The 19734-nt window shown below is 39.1% G+C and overlaps 1 pseudogene across 1 annotated transcript; it reads left to right on the top strand.

The window, feature by feature from the left end:
- Positions 1 to 1187: 1187 nt before the first annotated feature.
- On the top strand, positions 1188 to 19364 carry LOC148134620 (Ig heavy chain C region, membrane-bound form-like; annotated as a pseudogene). The gene is made up of 9 exons (XR_015755802.1): positions 1188 to 1251; positions 1383 to 1748; positions 2933 to 2968; positions 10149 to 10448; positions 12524 to 12832; positions 14693 to 15001; positions 15450 to 15779; positions 18649 to 18776; positions 18917 to 19364. The product of XR_015755802.1 is annotated as an Ig heavy chain C region, membrane-bound form-like (transcript).
- Positions 19365 to 19734: the final 370 nt, after the last annotated feature.

The raw sequence follows: 19734 nt of genomic DNA, 5'->3' as shown, positions 1-19734 counted from the left end.
AAGTCCCGTGTCACAGTTACCAATGCGCGGAGAAATGTGCTGTTTATGACCTACATCCGTGGCAGTTATTGATGTAATACTCTGTAACTTGCCAGACACTCCTGATGTACCCAAACAGTTACCTGCAATGGTTTAGATGTTGAGAAATATTTTCAAACTTCTCACCAGCCTGATCCACTTTATTAGATTCTCTTTCAAAGGTTGACCTGAGTGTTACGTATCACTGTCAATCCACTTTTTATTTCTCGGACACACAGCTTTCCTTTACAATACGTTTTCAAATATTTATCTTGTGGTCGGTGCATGTTAAAAAAAGATACGAGGAGAGAGATTCTGTAATATGGTGAGGTTCTTCTAATCTCCGTGTCCAAACAGTTTAGTGACATACACACACATTCTTAACATATCCATTTTAGACATGCTGGATATTAGCTTGCCTGAACTGAATTTAGAAACGCCAAATATAAATGATATCTTATTTTGTAATTTGAGAGAAACTTGAGTGGTTGCAGAAATAAAGTCAGTAATTGTATTGTCTGACAATGGTATTGAACTTCGTTTTAGCTTTTTCTGCTTGTGGTTGAATGTAGAATTAAAGGGAGTTAATTTCCAATTAAATATTCTATACATAATCACTTTGAACACGCTCTGTATTCAGTTGTATAAAGTGAATTTAGAAACATCTGGTATGATTTACAGGTTATTCGGAGACTTGTAGTGTCCAGAAAAAAGTATGGCCAGTTAATTATTTGGCTGATAATATCTTCGAACTTTGATTTTAGTTTTATTTACTCGTGAAAGTATGTTAAAATACAGAGAGCCAACTTCCAATTGAATTTGTTTTGTTGTTTTAAACAAAATATCTGAAAACTTCATCTGAAAAATACTTCAAGCTGTTAAATTTCACTTTCCCCATTCAAAAAACACTTCCTAGCAGGCTATTCAGCAAAACAATATCCCAAGGTGTGTATATTTCCATGTTTAAGAATAATCTCGTGTAAATATGAACCTATCTGTAAGGGCTGTGCAAGGTGATACGAGGAGGCAGTCTCAGCCTCCAGCAGGAAACCAACAGGCGGAACCTGTAAACCTGCCCCTTCTGATGACCATATAAATCCGGGTCGCTGTGCTTTAGTTTAACACTCCTGGATCTGGTTTGTTTAGAAAACTCTTGACAGAACCGTTTTCCACAAGTTATCAGAATGATTAAGTCAACAATTTTTCTCAGTTTGTTACTGACGTTCTTATCATGTGAGTGTTCTTTTGTTCATGTCTCTCTTTGTTACTGTCTCAATGTTAGTCTGCCTCAGAAATGTAAAAGATTCAGGCATCATTGTATCAGCATTAATTCTCATGGGTTCTTTTTTTTTTCATTTTTAAAGATGTCCAGTCGGAGATTGTTTTAACTCAACCAGAGGCAGAGAGTGGCCATCCCGGAGCCACCCTGAGTCTGACCTGTAAAACCAGCGGCTTCGATCTTACCAGTTACTGGATGTACTGGGTCCGACAGGTTCCCGGACAGGGGCTGGAGTGGCTGCTGAAATACAAAAGTTCATCCAGCAGTAACTATGCCCCAGCGATAAAGAATCGATTTACTGCGTCCAAAGACACTTCAAACAACATCTTCGCGTTGGAGATGAAGAGCCTGAAGATCGAAGACACCGCCATCTATTACTGTGCAAGATACCACAGCGAGAGGAACTAGGGCTGGACCCGTTCAAAAAACAGCTCAAGGGGACATTTTGCCAATTTCATCGTTAACTGACGGTCAGTACCCGTTTTAAATTCAGTTCAACCAACTGTGATCTGAAGCCCACCTCGGGCTGCCTTTTACAACCCTATCATAGAGGAAACATACCATTGAAATTTACAAACTGGGTGATATCATGGGACAATGTTTTTGGCATGTCGTATGTACTGCTTACTCTTCCACCAATTAAATGATTGGACATAATGTTAGTTTTAATGTATCTGACAGTTCGGGAAATGTTTGCTAATCGTGTTCTGTAAACCATGCCGTTAATTCTAAACACTATCAGCACTAAATGTCTATTTCATATGAAAATTGAGACCCAGAGTGTATTACAGAAAATGTACAGGTGTAAATCGCTGTGATACTACAGTGGGTCACAGTGATGTGCACAGTGACATGCTCATACAAAAATCACTGACAAGGGTCTATTTCAAGCTGGCGATAATTACCATTGAAGGACAGGGAAAATAATGTGAGACTTAATTTAAATCCCATCCAGGAGTGACTCGTTTGGACAAATGTATAAAAATATTCTACTTTCCTCATGTTGATGGCCACATTAAATGCACGCTAAACTTGTAAAAATATTCCGACCTTTTAAAATACAGTGAATAGGAAAAGCTAAAATACTCCACTAAATCATTTTTAGAGGAGTCTGAATCACTTCTTTCCAGGAGTTGATGAAATTAAGTATCTACATTTTTCAGTTTGCAGCCCGCTGTAGTATTTGACACAATGTGTCTCACAGTGACATACTGGGGTGACACTGCAATTATAATCAAAACAAAAACCCGCCCAGCACCCATTGTTTGAATCGAGTCAATGTTTACCTGTACAGACTACCTAAACTCGCATTTCAGTATTAGTTCTCTGGGCTATTGTGCAATTATCATTGTTTAAATTGTAAATTTAATTCGCAAAAGTGGTGATTATTATTGTAGCAGTTGGTGGTTTTGAGAATCAGCTCTGTGTTACTCTGTGAAGTATAAAACATTATAGTAATTTAATAAGAATGATCAGTATCCACTGTACAATTATAATGAGATGAAGATTTATCGCGACTTCATTTTGACAGTGGTTCTGAATATTTAGAATAATGCAGGTTTTTGTTTGTTTTTATGCAAAGTCAGTTATTGTGTGACCCAGTCCAGAGAATGTAACGCTGTGATTATCTTGGTTACTGGGGCCAAGGGACCATGGTGACGGTGACTTCAGGTAAGAATGTGAACTTTCTCAGTGACTTTATTTTTTGCTAACGTTCCATTCATGTGAATAATTCCTGAATTAAATGAAACTTAGATCCTGTGCTGAGCTTGGTTTGGTTCAGTTTGATTTTTGTTAAAACTGACAATAGACTTACATTCAGTCTCAGAAAATGACTGAAGTAGTGGTGGCGGATTCAGATACTCAGTGTATATATTTTTTAAAATCAGATGGGCATTCTGTGTGGCTGACCTACTTGAAACACCTAAAGTCTCTCAATCAGTCAGGTATAAGCAAAGTTTAATGACACCCACTATCTGTGAGTTTTATTATCGACAACAAATGGCAAGAACTTAAAGGTGTTGGAAATATCACTAAACTGGATGAAAATATGTTAATTTATTGAATATATTCCCTGGGTGCATAATGCTCTTACCATGATTGCATATTGTCATTTGAGTTGTTAATTTTGTTGATGACAAGCACGTTGGATACTGTCATGGAATCTTCTAGCGGTGCTGCATTTCATTCTTTTGACTGGATGCTGAATGTGTTTTATTTGCTTCTGTTGAAAAGTTGATTGGGTTCTGACTTTGCTTTATTTGATTCTGTTGAATTGAGTTGTTCCATCTTGTGGAATTGAACTGCGTTTTCATGCTTTCAGTAATCGGTGTTTTCTATCAGCAAAAGAGATTGTCTCTCTGGATGACTCTCAATTACGAATATCTGTGAAGTTCTTTGTTTGTACTGAATCGTTTCTGCATTTGTTAAACGCGAGGCAATATTTTTTCTGATTGATTGAAAACACTACATCCGTTTGTAACTGTCTGAAGACCAACTTAAGGCAAAACGACAGAAGTGTGAGAAATGAAAAAAAACGACGACTTTTTAGAGCTTTTTTTATATACACAATCTCAGTTCTCATTTTAAACTAGTTAAAGTCTGTTTTGAGTAGCCTCATTCAAAATAAAATTTGGGACTAAAATCTTAAGCTACCGAATTCATCAGATTTCATGATTGAGACTAACTTATCATAACATTCAATTATAATGTTTGTCCATTGAACTAATTTTATTTTGACCTTAAGGCGAATAATCAATAGATGCCTTCAGCTGCTCTCCTGTGCACTGCACAAGATTGACATGATCAGAAATACTATATAGGTTGATAACAAATTGACTTGTTGCCGAAAATGTTAAAGCTTTAAGCTTTGTTCAATAAGTTATCTCAGAACCAAGGCAACTGTTATGACTTTTTATTTCTATTTGATTTAATTATTCGCTTGTGTGATGGTGAGCAGTTTTGATGGTTTCCAATTTGGGATATTTATTGTGAGATTATGTTCTTGGTTCTGTTGAAAATGTTTGCAAAGAGACAGTTTTGCTGCAAACACATCATTGATCCTGAGTGTTGTGATTTGGTAATCGTTGTTCAGTTGATGAGAGAATGTGCTTAGGTAAAATTAAGCTAATATATTGTTGAAGCTGTTTTTGATTTCTACATTGCTTTAGAAATGTTTGCATGGTTGTTGACAGCGAACTGCTCCAGTTTCCTCATTCAATGAAATCAGCTTTGCAGTTGAACTTTCATTAAACCTAATATTAAGTGAAAGGCAAATCGCAAAGAATTTGGAAATGAAGGGAAACCAGATCCGTTAGGGCGCGAATTTTATTTGAAAGTAACAATTGGGACTGGTCTAATCCAAACCTTAAATTCGAAACTCAGAACTCAATTTTCTACTTAAATCACAAAGTCTGTCTTGAAACAGTTGACAAGTCACAAGAAATATAAATAGAATTTCAAAAATATTATGTTCTAATTTTTCTTGCGATTGAGCAAAAATGCCATTACTGTGATATCATTAATCAAGAATTACCTTTCAATTCCGCTGTACCCGACACACAAGTTTCCTGGCTGGAAGAGATCGTTGGAAAAGACGATTAAGAAATTCTGCTCCAAATATTTCGATGCAGAACAAATTGATTTCACTGAATTGATCAGTTTTTCAGTTTAACTTGAAATAATTAATTCTTATACATCTGATTAAATTAGATTTACAGTATTAAAAAATGTAACATTAACTGAGTGATTTAATCCATGCCATGCTTTAGATGTTCCCAATCCGTGTGTTTTAAGTAAGTAGATACATTTTGCAACAACATATCAACTGAAGAGTCATTCATTAGGAAACAGCTGCTATTGTCGATTATGTCACCAAGTCTAGATATCGAATCAACTAAAATAATCCATCATCAACTCACCATGGGGATAAATGATGCAAAATCGGAGATTTTAAAGATTCCCTTCGGCCCAACAAGTCCAAACCTACGCTGAGCAACCACCCAGACACGTTCCCCGACATTTACCCCTAACACTATGGACAATTCAGCTTATACACATCGCCTGACCTGTACATCTTTGGACTGTGGGAGGAAACCAGAGCATCCACAGGAATGCCACCCAGACACGGGGAGAATGTGCAAACTCCATGCAGACAGATGCCCGAGGCGGGAGTTGAACCCGGATCCTCTGGCACTGTGAGAACCACTGAGCCACCGTTCCGCCCCCTTAATGTGCCTGTCCATGCTTTCCGACAGTTGCAGAATTCACAAATTTAGAGAAGACAGGAACTGGAGGGCAGTAGAGCACATTGTTTATTTAGACACTGAGAATAGAGGAACATTCATTTCAATTAATATACTGACGCGATTTTTGGAATGTAGCAATCTGAATGAGATTGCTCACATTAGTTAAGTGTTGATGATCATTTATTTCGACATCAGTTAAAGCGGGGAATGCAGACAGAAACTGTTTTCAATTCATACATTTGCTTTTTAAAAAAATCACTTTTTAGAAAGAGGTATCAAGGAAATAACTTGCCATTGCCAAGCACATCTGAGAGTAAATACTTGCCCTAATGTATCCAACAGACATGCATTTACACAATGGAATGCAGTATTGGTTTTGAGTAGTGCGTGCAAAATTTCCAGAGTTCAAGAAATATTTTAAGAATATGCAGAAATAATTTGGAGAATATTCCATTTCCGCCGGAACTGTGCTTCAATTGGTGAAATGGTACACCTCAATAATTTTCTTATTTACAATTGATTAAGTTTATTAAATCAGTAGGTAATCTTACTTCACTGTGAAAACGTTCTGAGAAGCATTGATGCTTTCTCTCTGGCTCGTCCCTATTATGAAATTTAAATTACAGTGAACACATTTGATGTGACGAATTGAGCAGATATATCTGCTCAGATCAAAACTGTTGTACAGTGTGTTCCCGTGTTACTCGACCGAGTTGTCAGCTGTTCCTGACCAGTTGTAAATCGACCCGTTCGGACACCTGAATCTCAGACATTTGAATTACATGCGGCGCTTCAAAACCACTTTTGTCTGCCAGAAATTAGGCATCACAGAATTGAGAGACCTGACTGAATTCTTACAATCAGAATAAACACCTCAGTAACAAATTGTTAGACCCCTGAAGTCAGGTGTTAGCAATGAAGGATATATCATTCAGTGAGACAGAGGGAAATATGCTGCATATTTTCTTTCCGCCTCTCTTCTCAGTGACGCATTTAGTGGCACAATGTAGAATCAAATTATTAAGAACTTATTGTCAGCATGTAATGTTACTGGCAAAGGTGATGTTACACTTCAAAAGCTTCTAATCTATTTCAACCTAAGCAGACCATCTGGTGCAGCAACATACATAGGATTAAGGGGAAGGGAGTTCACAGTTGAAATCCAGTGACAGTAAATTTATGGCAGAGCAAATCCTAGTTTTATTCCTCTACAGTTCCCATAGAGCTTGAAAAATTCGGAATTGCTATCAAACCATTCTTGGATAATTGTTGAAATGCTACTTTCATCGGGTAAGCATTTTGTAACAATCCCTGGTTGCTGAAATCCTTGGTTAATTATTAACAAATTTGTGCACTCTCAAACCGGTAGTCTGTGTTGTCGGAGATTGTGTTCAGATCTGGTATAATGTAGTGGTAGTGTCTCTGACTCTGAGACATGTGAATTGTGTACATTTACAATGTGTTGGAGAGGAATGTAATACCATGTCTTATCCGGTTAATTGGGGGGAAAAACATTGAGTTCTTTGAGTTCTGTTGGAAGTCCACTCACAGAGGCCTGTGAAATCGATTTAATCGCTGTCCAGACTTGGGCCTCAGGTATTAGACGGAGGTTTGGCGATTTGCAGCCTGTTTCAACTCAATATTTGTTCCCTGGCTTTTGGGAATTGTTAGCTGGGTTAATAGTGTAACTCCTCAAAGAAATCCGGGATCTTGACTTGCTGTTCTATCAATACCATTTATAACTAACCCACAATTAATTATTCCCAAAGCATATTTGATGACATTAAGTTGGAGCAGTTTTCGTTTGTATCAAACCATTACTGTTCAGTCCGGTGGGATTTTGGTTGAATCCAACACTTTGTTGTTAGCTTTTCAACCAGTCTTCAACGGATATCTCAGATCATCCAGTACACCTTCTTATAATGCTTTTCCAACAGAAGTCAGGTAAACTTAATCACTGTCTAAATCAATAGGTATAATTTCTCGTGCGGGAGAATATGAAAACAATTTGCTGAAGAAGGATCACTGCACTTGAAATGATAAGCTTCCTTTCTCTACACAGGAGCTGCCAGACCTGCCGCATTTCTTCAGAGAATTCTGTTTTTATTTCGGATTTCAAGCATTCAAAGTTTGTTGTTTCATATAAAATGTACTTTATATGAAACAAGTTGTTCAGAGAGAAAATATATTTTACCAAATTGTGAATTGTCAGAAATATTTAATACCACGTCATCGTTGAAAGTGAGTGATCTCATGTAGAGCCATAATTTCAGAAGAAACTGTATGATGAAGTAACAACCTGTTCCAGAGGGCAATGGCTGCTGTATGGAATTATAGAATCTCTATAGTGTGGAAACAGGCCATTTGCCCCAACAAGTCCATACCTACCCTTTGAAGAGTAACCCACCCAGACCCATTTCCCTACCCTATAGACCGTACATTTAACGCTAACAAATACATCTAACTTAGATATCCCTGAACACCACGTGTAATTTAGCATGGCCAATTCACCTGACCTTCGCATATTTGGAGTGTATTTGGGTGGGAGTTATTCTGACCACTCAAACAGAGAATATCAATGTTCCTGTTCCAAATAATCAACACGAATTTTTAAAGAATGTTTTTAACAATTAATTTGTTGATATATCGTATTGAAAAGTGTCCAGCAACTTTGCTAGCTGAATGAATGACACAATAATAGGAATATATGATCAGGAATAAAGCACTCAGCCCCACTTAAAACATGGTACATCTGCGAGCTAACCTTTGACTAAAACTCTTTAACACATCTGATTAACAAGCAATAACTATCCCAGATTTAATGATTCAACTGCACATAACAAAGAGAAAAACAATTTCTGAAAGATATTTATGGTGGAGTAGGCTGAAAGTTGGAAGCTGGTGATCTCGTGAGGAGGTAGGTTGGTGATGTGGTAGATTTTGAGCTGATAGGCCGTGAGGTGTTGGGTGGCTGCTGGGTAAGCTTGCATGCACCTAGTCTGGCAGGGTGGCATCAAAGCAAATCATAATGGTCACAAGGAAATAACTTGGTTACATTGTGCTTAGTAGGTGAGGGGTCGTTTGAGCAGCAATGTAGGGTGTCTCCCTGGTGCCAAGATGGTTAATTGAGTGGCCAGCAGGCTGCAGGGCTGGTTAGTTGAGAGCTGAGGAGGGTGCAGGACTGGTTAGTTGGAGGTGGGCAGGGTGCCAGGCCAATTTGTTGAGAGGTCAACAGGGTGCAGGGCTGGTCAGTTGTGAGGTGGGGAGGGAGTCATGTTGGTTAGTTGAGTGGTAAACAGGGTGTCAGACTGGTTAGTTCAGACATTGGCAAGACGTCAGACTGGTTAGTTGAGAGGTGGGCAGGCTGCCGGGCTGGTTAGTTGAGAGGTGGGCAGGGTATCGGGAAGTTTAGTTGATCGGCTTAGCAGAGTGCTGGGCTGTACTGATGTGACAAGCGGATATGATGTCAAAATGTAAAAGTCGGAGTGTGGCGAAGGGCAGATGGGAACAGAGCTAGGATGCAATATGCACAGGTTGACTTGGGTAAAATGAGAGGTCAGTGGTGAAGGTCTGAGGTCATATCTGGTGGAGTGGCATCCTGTCAGGGGTTGTGAAAAGTCTGATGTCAGGACTAGATTCACCAAGGACCAGGTGCAGTGTAGCAGGAGTGGAATTGAGTGAAAGGAATCGAGATTACATTCTCGTCCAGAATATGGATTGCCTTGAATGTGTGTTATCTCTTGCGATGAGGGTCATGTATTCCGAGGGTGAATGAGCGTGTAACAGTGTAGGGGTTGTCAATGTGAGTGGAAATTGAGGGTGAGAGAGAGAGTCAGAGCGGTGGTTAGTCTGAGAGATTAGAGTTTTACCATGAACTGCTTGTAAGTTTAATAGTTATTGAAGTAAAAGAGTACTTGTTCATCTCTCGAATCATATTCACATAAATGCTCAGTTCAGCTAGCTGTCACACTCCAAAGTCTCTGAACATTAATGGTCCTCTAAGTTTCAGAGGCCTCCAGAATTCAGATAATTGTCAAGTCGATCATTGAGCTTCCAAATAATTGGCATGATATCAGCTGTGACAGACATTCTCTCAGTCCCAGTGCCCTGCAACTGCCTTCTTCACAGAGAGGAGATTCTGACTGACATTGATAAGCGAGGAAGTGATACTGGACTAGAAACGTTCACTCTGGTTTCTCTCCACTGATGCTGCCAGTTGTTGGGTTTCTCCAGCAACTTCGGTTTTTATTTCCAATTCCAACTTCCACGTTTTCTGGGTTTGCATTTTGTGAGACGACTGTGCTCGTCACCTGCAATCCAATGAAAGTGTTAGTTGGGGAGATTTTCTAACAGTTACTTTTCGTGGGATCAGGGCGTTCTTATTTCTAAGTTATATAGTAATGGTCAAGGTCGAGGGCATGTTTCTGAAGAGGGAAACAATAGATCATGATGAACGACTGATTGGAAACAAAAATAAACTCAAGGTATGCTGAAGATTTTAGCAGGAACACACTGGCATACATTTACAGCTGAGGAAACATTTGGGTCACCAATAAGGTCGAATTAACCGCAAGTAACTTGCTCAATTGTTCATTCTATCCTAGAAACTGTATCTACCCCCACACTTTATGGACTTGTCTCCTCCTGTCAGCAACACAACGCCGACGGTTCAGTGATCTTTGGTTGTTTGGCCATGGACTATTCCCCTGACGTTACCAAGGTGACCTGGAAGAAAGGTGGGCAGCCAATCACGACTGCATTGAAGACTTATCCATCCGTGAGAAACAAGAAGGGAACTTACACCCTGAGCAGCCAGTTAACCCTGCCTGAGTCGGAAGCGGATTGCAGCAAAATCTCCTGTGAGGTTCAACACAGCGGTTCAAAGCAGAGCACTGGAATGCCATGTAAGTCTTGTGGGAACTGAGGTGAACAGTACATCTGTGGTTAACATGAATACGGCATTAGTTATAATACATTTGACATAGCCATAGAGATATGCAGCACAGGAAAAGGTCATTCGGCCCATCCAGTCCAAGCCAATCAATAACAGTTCCCTAACTGTTCCAGTTCAATATGTCCGCAATTGATCCATTGCTTTGTGTGACTTGGCATTTCTTATATGCATCTAAATATTTCTCACATATTATGCGGGGCTAAGCTTCGACATGACTTACTGGCACTGAGCTACAGATTCACACCCTCTGTGTGATTTTGTTTTCCCCGATATCCTCCTGTCCTTACCTTAACCCTATGCCCTTGAGACATTGCTCCATCCATTAAGGGAAAAGGTTTTGTTCTGTTTACTCTGTGTATGTCTACCATAATTCCAGACATCACAATCATCTTCTCTCTCAATCTTCTCTGCTCCAAGGAAAACACCAGTTTGGTGAATCACATTTTATAATTAAAAACTTCCAGCCCAGGAAAAATCCTGGAATATCTCAACAATGCTGCCTTCTGTCTAATCACATTCCTTCCATAACATGGAGTCCTATACTATGCATGATGCTTCATGTCTGGCTTAACCAGTATTTCATTAATTTCCAGTATCATCTCCCAACACCTAATGTAAATGTCTTGGCTCATAAAAGCAAATACCCTTCACACATTCTTAGCCTTTTTATCCCCCTGCCACATTACTATAAGGGATCGATGGGCATGCAATCCTTTTCAGGGTTCCACCATTCAAAACATAATACCTCTTAGTTTCTTCTGACCAAGTGCATCACCTTACAGTTATCCAGAATGATTTCAATTTGCCATTTCTCAGCACAAGTGGCCAACCCTTCTGTATCTTGCTGCAATCTAAAGCTATCATGGTCACTACCTGCCAACATGGCAATTTTCGCTTCATCTGTGAACTGACTAGCCAAATCTCCTGCAGTATATTCTAAATCACTTTTACGTAATAGAGACATCAATAAATCAACACTGAATCCTGCAGAACACCGCTAGACATATACTTCCAGCCACACAAACATCCTACGGCCATTATCCTCTGCACTCCGCCACTCAGCTACCTCAGGATTCAATTCGTCAAATTGACTTGATCTCACCTGGCTCTGATCTATATGATCATCTGGACATCGACTTATTTCTGCGAAAACACCATCAAATTGGTCAGACATGACTTCCTCACAATAAATTCGTGCTGAGAATTGTTGATTACTCTTCCAGATGAAGGTTAATTCCCCTCTCCATAGTTACAATGTCTTCCCTACTACTGAATCTAGCTTGAGCCGAGCCTGTGGTTTCATTGTTTTTCCCTTCATCCGTCCTGCATAACAATACCACACTGGCAGTTTTGCCATATCCCCTGTGGCCAGGAATTATAAATTATTGCCAGCGACCCACTATTTCATCCTTTGCCTGGCATACATTTTATCTGTCCTGGAAATATAACTATTATTCATCCAGCAAGGCAGCACATCACATCATCTATCCTCATTCCTGAAAAAAAACATCACAACACTTCACCATGTTTTCGATACCCACATATTCCCTCACACTGATGAACATCAACAATCTTTACCGCCCTTCTACATCTTTCCCTGTCTCGCTTGAAGGCATTATATTTGGAATATTGAACTGCTACTCCTGCCCCTCTCTCAACATGTCTCCATGATATCAACACTTTTTCCTTTATGCCGTTAACTCATCTGCCTTGTTTATCATACTCCTTTCATTGAAATGAATACCATCCAACCTTACTATCTCACCCTCTGATTTAACTGGCCTATCATTTCTGTGCCTTCTTGACTTCCTTGCTGTGACCTGTAGTTTTGGCATTACATTGTCATTATCACATCGTCCAGCTAATTGTAATGTGTTGATCTCAGCTTCTATAACACTCTGCATAATTATGATACTTGTAATATCAAGGTTAGTATCAATTAGCCATAAAAAACTTTGTTATAATAGAAGTGAATATATTTGTTATCAGATTTGTCAGATAATTTATGCAATGTTTTCCATAAAGGTCCACTTCTCCAGCCAACTCTTCTTCTCACCGTGAGTCCCAGTGAAGAAATCGCAAGCAGCAGGTTTGCAACCATCGTGTGTTCAATCATGGATTTCCATCCGAAGGAAATCTCCGTGACATGGTTGAAAAATGGCCAATCCGTGGATTCTGTTGTCTTCACATCTCCTGTGTGTGAGGCGGATGGGAACTTCTCGGTGATGAGTCGGCTGACAGTCCCTTATGGTGAATGGTTCAACAGCGCAGTGTATACCTGCCAGGTCACTCATGGAGAGAACACTCAAAGTCAAAACATCACCACACCCCAGGGTAAGACATACATACGAGAGAACTAGAAATCATTTTGAACTCCGATGTTAATCAGATACACACATTTATCAAATTTAGTGAACAGCACTAAGGTGTACAGCATCCCATTCACAAACGTGTCATGTATTTCAGTTTGAGTGTTACATTGGCGTTGCTCATAATTCAACATTATGTCAAATCAGAAAAGCATGTTTCCCTCTATATTCAAGACATATAGACAGTGAGCTGGATTAACCGTCTTTTTTTAAAGTAGTTTGTTGGCAGACCACATTTGGAGCGGCAGAGTGCCGAATCCATACCTGGTGACTTGCTTAAGGATAAAGGGGTTGGGGATGGGGGAGGGGTCCGTGTCTTGTGGGGGCCGGGCAGCAGGGTCAGAGAAGTATTTCTTTGAAACATAGAACATGCTGAGAGGCCGAGATTGGGTGAAAGTGGAGTAAATGTTTTGGCCAGTAGGCTAGAGTAGGACATGATGGCATATCCTTGGAGTCATAGGGTGCACCATTTGGCACTGAGATGGGGAAGAATTTCTTCAGCTAGAGGGTGGTGCATGTGTGGAATTCATTGCTGCAGAGGGTTATGGAGGCCAAGTCAGTGACTGTATTTAAGGTGGCGATAGATCGGTTAGTACATGGAGAAGGCTGGAGAATGGGGTAGAAGAACATACCAGCCATGATCGAATGGCAGGGCAGACTCGATTGGCCGAACTGCCTCATTCTGCACCTTTATCTTAATATCTTGTGGTCTCAAAATGACATGATTGAAATGTGCAGCGACCCTTTTTTCAAAGTAGATAAAAATGTGTTCAGTGCTTCATTTCCAGCACAGGAATGACCTGTTGTCCTTGGGCATTGTACGTCATAGATTTTATCTGGTACTGAGCTCTTCAACTTCATTCATGGGACCAGATCGCAGACCAAGTTTGTATCACATTTGATTAATCTGGATAAACATGACCTAATTAAGCCTCTTTAAGATACTCTCTGCAATTAGTGGATGTGGCAGGAGAATACATTTTAGTGGTAAGGCGACAGTAGGGATGAACGATCTAGGAATTTGAGTCAGGCTGATTGAGCCCAGGGTGAGGATGGAAATGTTCATGCAGTAAGCAGTGGAAGTCTGAATAATACTCGTGCAAATTTCCATCAAGTTGGTAGAATAATTTAAGATACTCGTATTTGTTTAGTCTTTGTTCTACTAAGAAATTCACTGTTTTGTTTTTAGATCAACTCCAAATTTGATAGGAGTAATAATATCTCATGGTATGTTTTAGAGAATGATCTCACACCAATAATGTCAATTATTTTCAATAACGTTAAACATATTGAATAGAATTTCTGTGACTGATCACTGCCCCGTAACACCTTATATCCTCTGCAAATGCATGAGAACAAAGACAATAATTATGATTGTTTACAGTTTGCCCAAAATTGGGGATATAATGTGGCATCCAGAATGCCCAGCAGCATTTGCAAGTAAGTTTCATGAACATAGAAATGAAGTCGTTATGTTCAGAATACTCTTGTCACAAGTATCAATGGATGGTCGTAAGTGAGAGAAGAAGTCTGGAAGGAAGGTAATTCCATGTGTTACGCCATGGTATCTTTGATTTTACTTTTTCACAGGTTTCACTTGTTACAAATCCAGTGTTCTTTATGAATGATTACACGGGGTATGTTATAGATAATAACAAATGTTTTCACAAATCAAAATATCTCAACAACAGGAACCATCATTTTAGCAATAGTTGGAAGCTGCCATGTCAAAGGTGGTTTCTTCACTTCATGTGGGAGTAGCCTGAAGGCTCGGTGTTTTGATTCTAAAGAGGCATTTTTCATTGATTTGATTTTTGTTTCATAGGAGGTAATGAGTGCCACGATTACACAGTTAAAATCCTACCACCGCCAGTAGAACAGGTCTTACTGGAGGCGACGGTGACATTAACCTGTGTTGTGTCCAATCTTCCTTCTGGAGTCAATGTCACCTGGATACAAGAAAAGAAGACTCTGAAATCAGAGATTGCTAACCAGCCTGGAGAAGATCCCGACAGCGTGATCAGCAAATTGAGCATTTCTACTCAAACCTGGCTGAGTCACGTTAGTTTTGAATGTGTGGTGAACCATCCGTATCTACCGACTCCTCTGAGAGACTCCATCCGCAAGGGAAATGGTGAGCGGTGAGATGAAAGAACAAAGTATTCCATGTGTAATCTAGATCCAGTTACATACATGGCATGCTTAGATTGGCTCCAAATAACGTTGGGAGCATGAAAGATGTGTCTGATAGCAGGATAGCTAAATATTTGATCGAGAACAGAATGGACCAAAGGTTGATCTTTTATGATCATAAGTCAAATGAAGTGGGAAGAAACCTGGTTTGTGTTTTTAACATCAGCAATGTCAAATGGACAGGATGTCTTAGAAACATGGTGTCGACTTTCGAATTAAACTCTTTACTCTTAATGAACAGAATGGATATCATTCTGCTGGTTTAGAAAATGAGAGTGTATAAAGCCCAAATTTAAAAACAAAACTGGCATATTTTAATATGTAGTGAAATTGCAATATTGATTCTGGATTTTTATAGTTAATTTATATTTGTTTCAAATATTCTTCAGGAGAAAAGCTACTGGAGCCATCAGTGTCTATCCTACTGCCACCAACAGAAGACGTTTCCGCTCAGAGGTTTCTCTCCCTCACCTGTTTAGTGAGAGGCTTCTACCCCCGAGAGATCTTCATCAAGTGGACAAACAATGACAAGCCAGTGAATCCCAGTAACTACAAGAACACCGAGGTGATGGCGGAGAGCGAGAACACCTCCTTCTTCATGTACAGCCTGTTATCCATTACAGCAGAGGAGTGGGCCAGCGGTGCTTCTTACTCCTGTGTGGTGGGACATGAAGCGATTCCATTGAAGATCATCAACAGAACAGTCGATAAATCCAGCGGTAAACCAAGTTTTGTGAACATTTCACTTGCACTGATGGACACTATTAATTCATGTCAATAAAAAACTCAAAGTTGCTTTTAATAATTCAACAAAAGTAATAAAGCTTTTTCCTCAAATTGTGATTTAAATATACAACCGTTTAATTAATTGTGTTTCCCACTTTTACTTACATTCCACCTGTAAAGTTAAGTTGGATTATTAACAGGTCTAGGACTCGTGTCTTGTGCAGTTAATGTCCCCTGCTCAGGTAAACTTAGGATCGGAGGCAGAGTAAAGCTCACTCAATGCCAGATTCTGCAAAGTACCTTAACCATCTTAAATTCCATTAAAACGAAATCTGAAAATGCCCAATTTCTCTCAAGTAAAGACCACGAAATTTGAACTTTGTTTTCCTGATTCCCCGATTGCACATTCTCACAAAATTCATGTCGGCTTTAAACTGCCACAATGCAACAATTGCGAACGCAATCTTAAGAGACATTTGGAATTAGTTTTGATTGGAAAATGCCAATCGCAAACAGTGCAGAGTAAGTTGAATATAATCCTTGTTTCTGTGGAACGAGGGATCTTGTACCAGTGCAGTGGTTGACAGAATGCATCTTTATTTCCACACCAAAGAGACCCGAAAGGAAGGTTATTGTTGTTGAGCCGAGGTAGGGGGAGAGGGGAATTATTAATGGTCTGTACTCTTACTCACTCTGCAGAGTTTTCAAGACAGAAGTCCTCTGTAATGTAACCCAGTTGCTGACAGTAACAACCAGCTTCTTATTTACTGTCCGAAGATTCCATGTTTCCATATAAAATAATACATTTGTGTCTGCCGAATTCGATTGACCCTATTAATCGTTTGTTAACATTGACTCCCCTTAATCCAAAACTGGTATTTACATTATCCCAGTTTGTCGTCCATAGTTTTGTCTCAGTTTTCTGGAGCACATGGGGATAAATTCTGGTATTCGAACATCTGACATAATTTTGCTTCACGTACAGAACATTTGTAGATATTTTGTAATCAGCATGTTCAGAAATGCAATTCTGCATATCTGGAGTAGTGGGGATTTGAGATCAGGTCTCTGGTCTCAGAGACAGAAATTCTTTCGCTGTAACAAAAGAGTTGCTCACATCGAGGGCCGAAGGGCCTGTTCTGCGCAGTATTGTTCTATGTTCTAAAGCATTTATCTCTCCACGACGATCAGAAATGTTCCTGACAACATCAGAGTCAGATATAAATGTTGACAATCCATAAAAACTGGAACAATAATTCAAATTACAGTCTAGTATAACAACTGAAACAGTTTCAGAGAAATGCTCACAAATACACACATTAAAAACACATACACAGGCTCTCACCTAAAGACACATGCTTATGCACAACATAAACGTGCACACAGATGAACTGTCACACACTCTTACATACACAGAGCCACACATGCAAATGGTACTTGAACACTCATCTAAGCTCCCACAAAAACGCACATACACAGAAAGAATAGCACGTGCACAAGTGAACAAGGATATCCACACATAATTACGAAAAGCATAGACGCAAATTAATACACAAATGGACATGACTGCATTTCTATTCATGCAGCATAATGCTGACAGACATACATTCGTACGCACACAGATACAACATCTGAAAAATATCCTCCCACATGTAAACTCACACAGACACATATGAGCACAGAGTTAGACATTAATATTATTATTTTTTAATTTTCATAATCACAAACATATGATTGCAGAGGCAGCTTAATTTATTTTTAAACCACTTTGATCAGCACTTATACATGGTCACACGCACACATAAATTCAGAGTCTCTCATGCAGACGCGCAAGTAATGGGGCGTTTATTAAACAAGGAGAATGGCACAAGCGTCAGCAAACATCCAAACATAATAACACAAACAAGCACATCAGACAGTGGTTTAGGATAGATTGCCACACAAACAGAGATCATCACGCAAAGATAAACATCCACCAAACATGACGTTGCATGCTCACATTTATTGAGCACAAAAAGGAAAATAACCTAATGTAGGTAGGACCTGAAATAGACAGATCCTACTGTCTATTGGTAGGATGGCACTAACGAAAACTAAACACGCACAAGGACATTAAAAGATTAACATAGGCGTCAACGAAGTGCCATTTTAGCATGATGATGCTTACACATTGTGAAGGGAACAAGATTTACATACAAAATACACGTGAGCACATCAGCAGTAAAGAATATGAGTATGTTTATTCATGCACACACTCCAAAATGGGCAAGTGCAAAGTAAGAGACACGCCCACAAACACAAGGAAAGATATACACATCAAGCAGTAGAAAAAATAAATTAAGAGAGACATGGACAAAAACTTAATCCTAAATATGCAGATCCTACAAACAAAAATATGAAGCAATGTTTTTACTGTGGATGAAATTTATATTCATGATTTGCCAAGCAATTGGTCACCAATATATCATGAAGATGAGAACCATATTTGAACCTTTATCCAGTGATGGACAAAACTTTGAACTAAACTGCGATCACAGCCCATATTTAAAGTATAACGATAAAATTAAAATATTTGTTCTCAGTAAGTATTCCTCAAATGATAATATTCTTCAATGATAGATTAAAAGGCAAAGTAATTCAAAGTTTTCTGGCACGGACAGTAAGGAAAAATGTACAGTTAGTATTAGTAATTTCTTGCTGAGAATCAGTAATGCATTAGTACATGCAGATAGAGTCAGACCTGAGAAACACCTGACTGCCTGAAGAAGATGTAACGGTCTCTAATTACAATACTTAGGTGCAGATAGATCAGTCAGGATCAATAAACAATCTGAATACATTCTCTCGGCTTTATATTCATAGATTCAATAGATCGCACTTGGATTGAAGACTATGAGGATGATAATGGCAACATCTGGACAACTGCTTCCACATTCATCACCCTGTTCTTCCTGAGTATTTTCTACAGTGCTGCCGTCACTCTGGTGAAGGTGAGAGTAATCAAATATTTCACACAGCAAGGAGCCAAAGATGTCTTGTGAAATATCAAAGTGTGCCACTGAATACAACTGAGAACCTGAATGCATCTGATCATAAACATCTGCATCATGACTTTATCTCTCTTTTCCAGGTTAAGTGAATGAGTTGTGGACACCGTAGATTTTCCTCATCTATTTATCAAGGCTTCTGAATTCCCAATCCACAATCTGTCCTGTTGCTGACTCGAACAGTGAGTTCACTTAAGTTTGTCAGTGTGTAACTGTAATAAATATTGATGGCCTTTCGCTTTCACTTTGATATCTTTGAGATTATTATAGTTGGAATAATTTATAGCTTCCCAATTCAACTTGTTTTTTTTTACTTGTTCCTTATTCAGAATGGTTGACTCCCTTATATGTTGAGCCCTTGTATTCTCTTTCTGGCGAATGTTACAGATGTACATAAAATTCACGGCTCATAGTGCATGCAATCTCGTCTCAATGTAGCATCCAGTCAATATATTCACTTCTATTAACTTTAACATAAGCTTTTCGATAAAAATGCTTCTGAAATGGTTAATAAATCTTGAATGAAATGCACTAACTTTGAGTTTGCTTGATTCTTTCTTCAAGTCCAATAAGCAAAAATATATTTTCCCAAGGATACACGTCCCATTCCCTTCCCAGCAAACACTTTTCACTTGATCTGTCCAGTTGTGTTTCATCCAGTCATAAGGTTAATGCTGCGCCACCAAGTGGACCACTAATATAAATGCATCTTTCACACTGTCTGTCTTCTCGAATTCTCCAGAGGCAGAATGATGAGACACCGTTTCCTCTTAAGCACAAATCGTCACACCCACGGGTCATGTGATAATAAAAATCAGGAACATTGCTCCACAGAAACGTATAAGAGGCAGGCAATGGAATTAGAAAGTTGAATCTGTTTAAAAACTAAAACTAAAAGTAC

Source organism: Chiloscyllium plagiosum, unplaced genomic scaffold (assembly GCF_037043375.1).
Source record: "Chiloscyllium plagiosum isolate Xiang-an unplaced genomic scaffold, Cpla_swu_hap1 HiC_scaffold_53Y, whole genome shotgun sequence".
Taxonomy (NCBI): domain Eukaryota; kingdom Metazoa; phylum Chordata; class Chondrichthyes; order Orectolobiformes; family Hemiscylliidae; genus Chiloscyllium; species Chiloscyllium plagiosum.
This window is presented reverse-complemented; position numbering and strand designations above follow the sequence as displayed.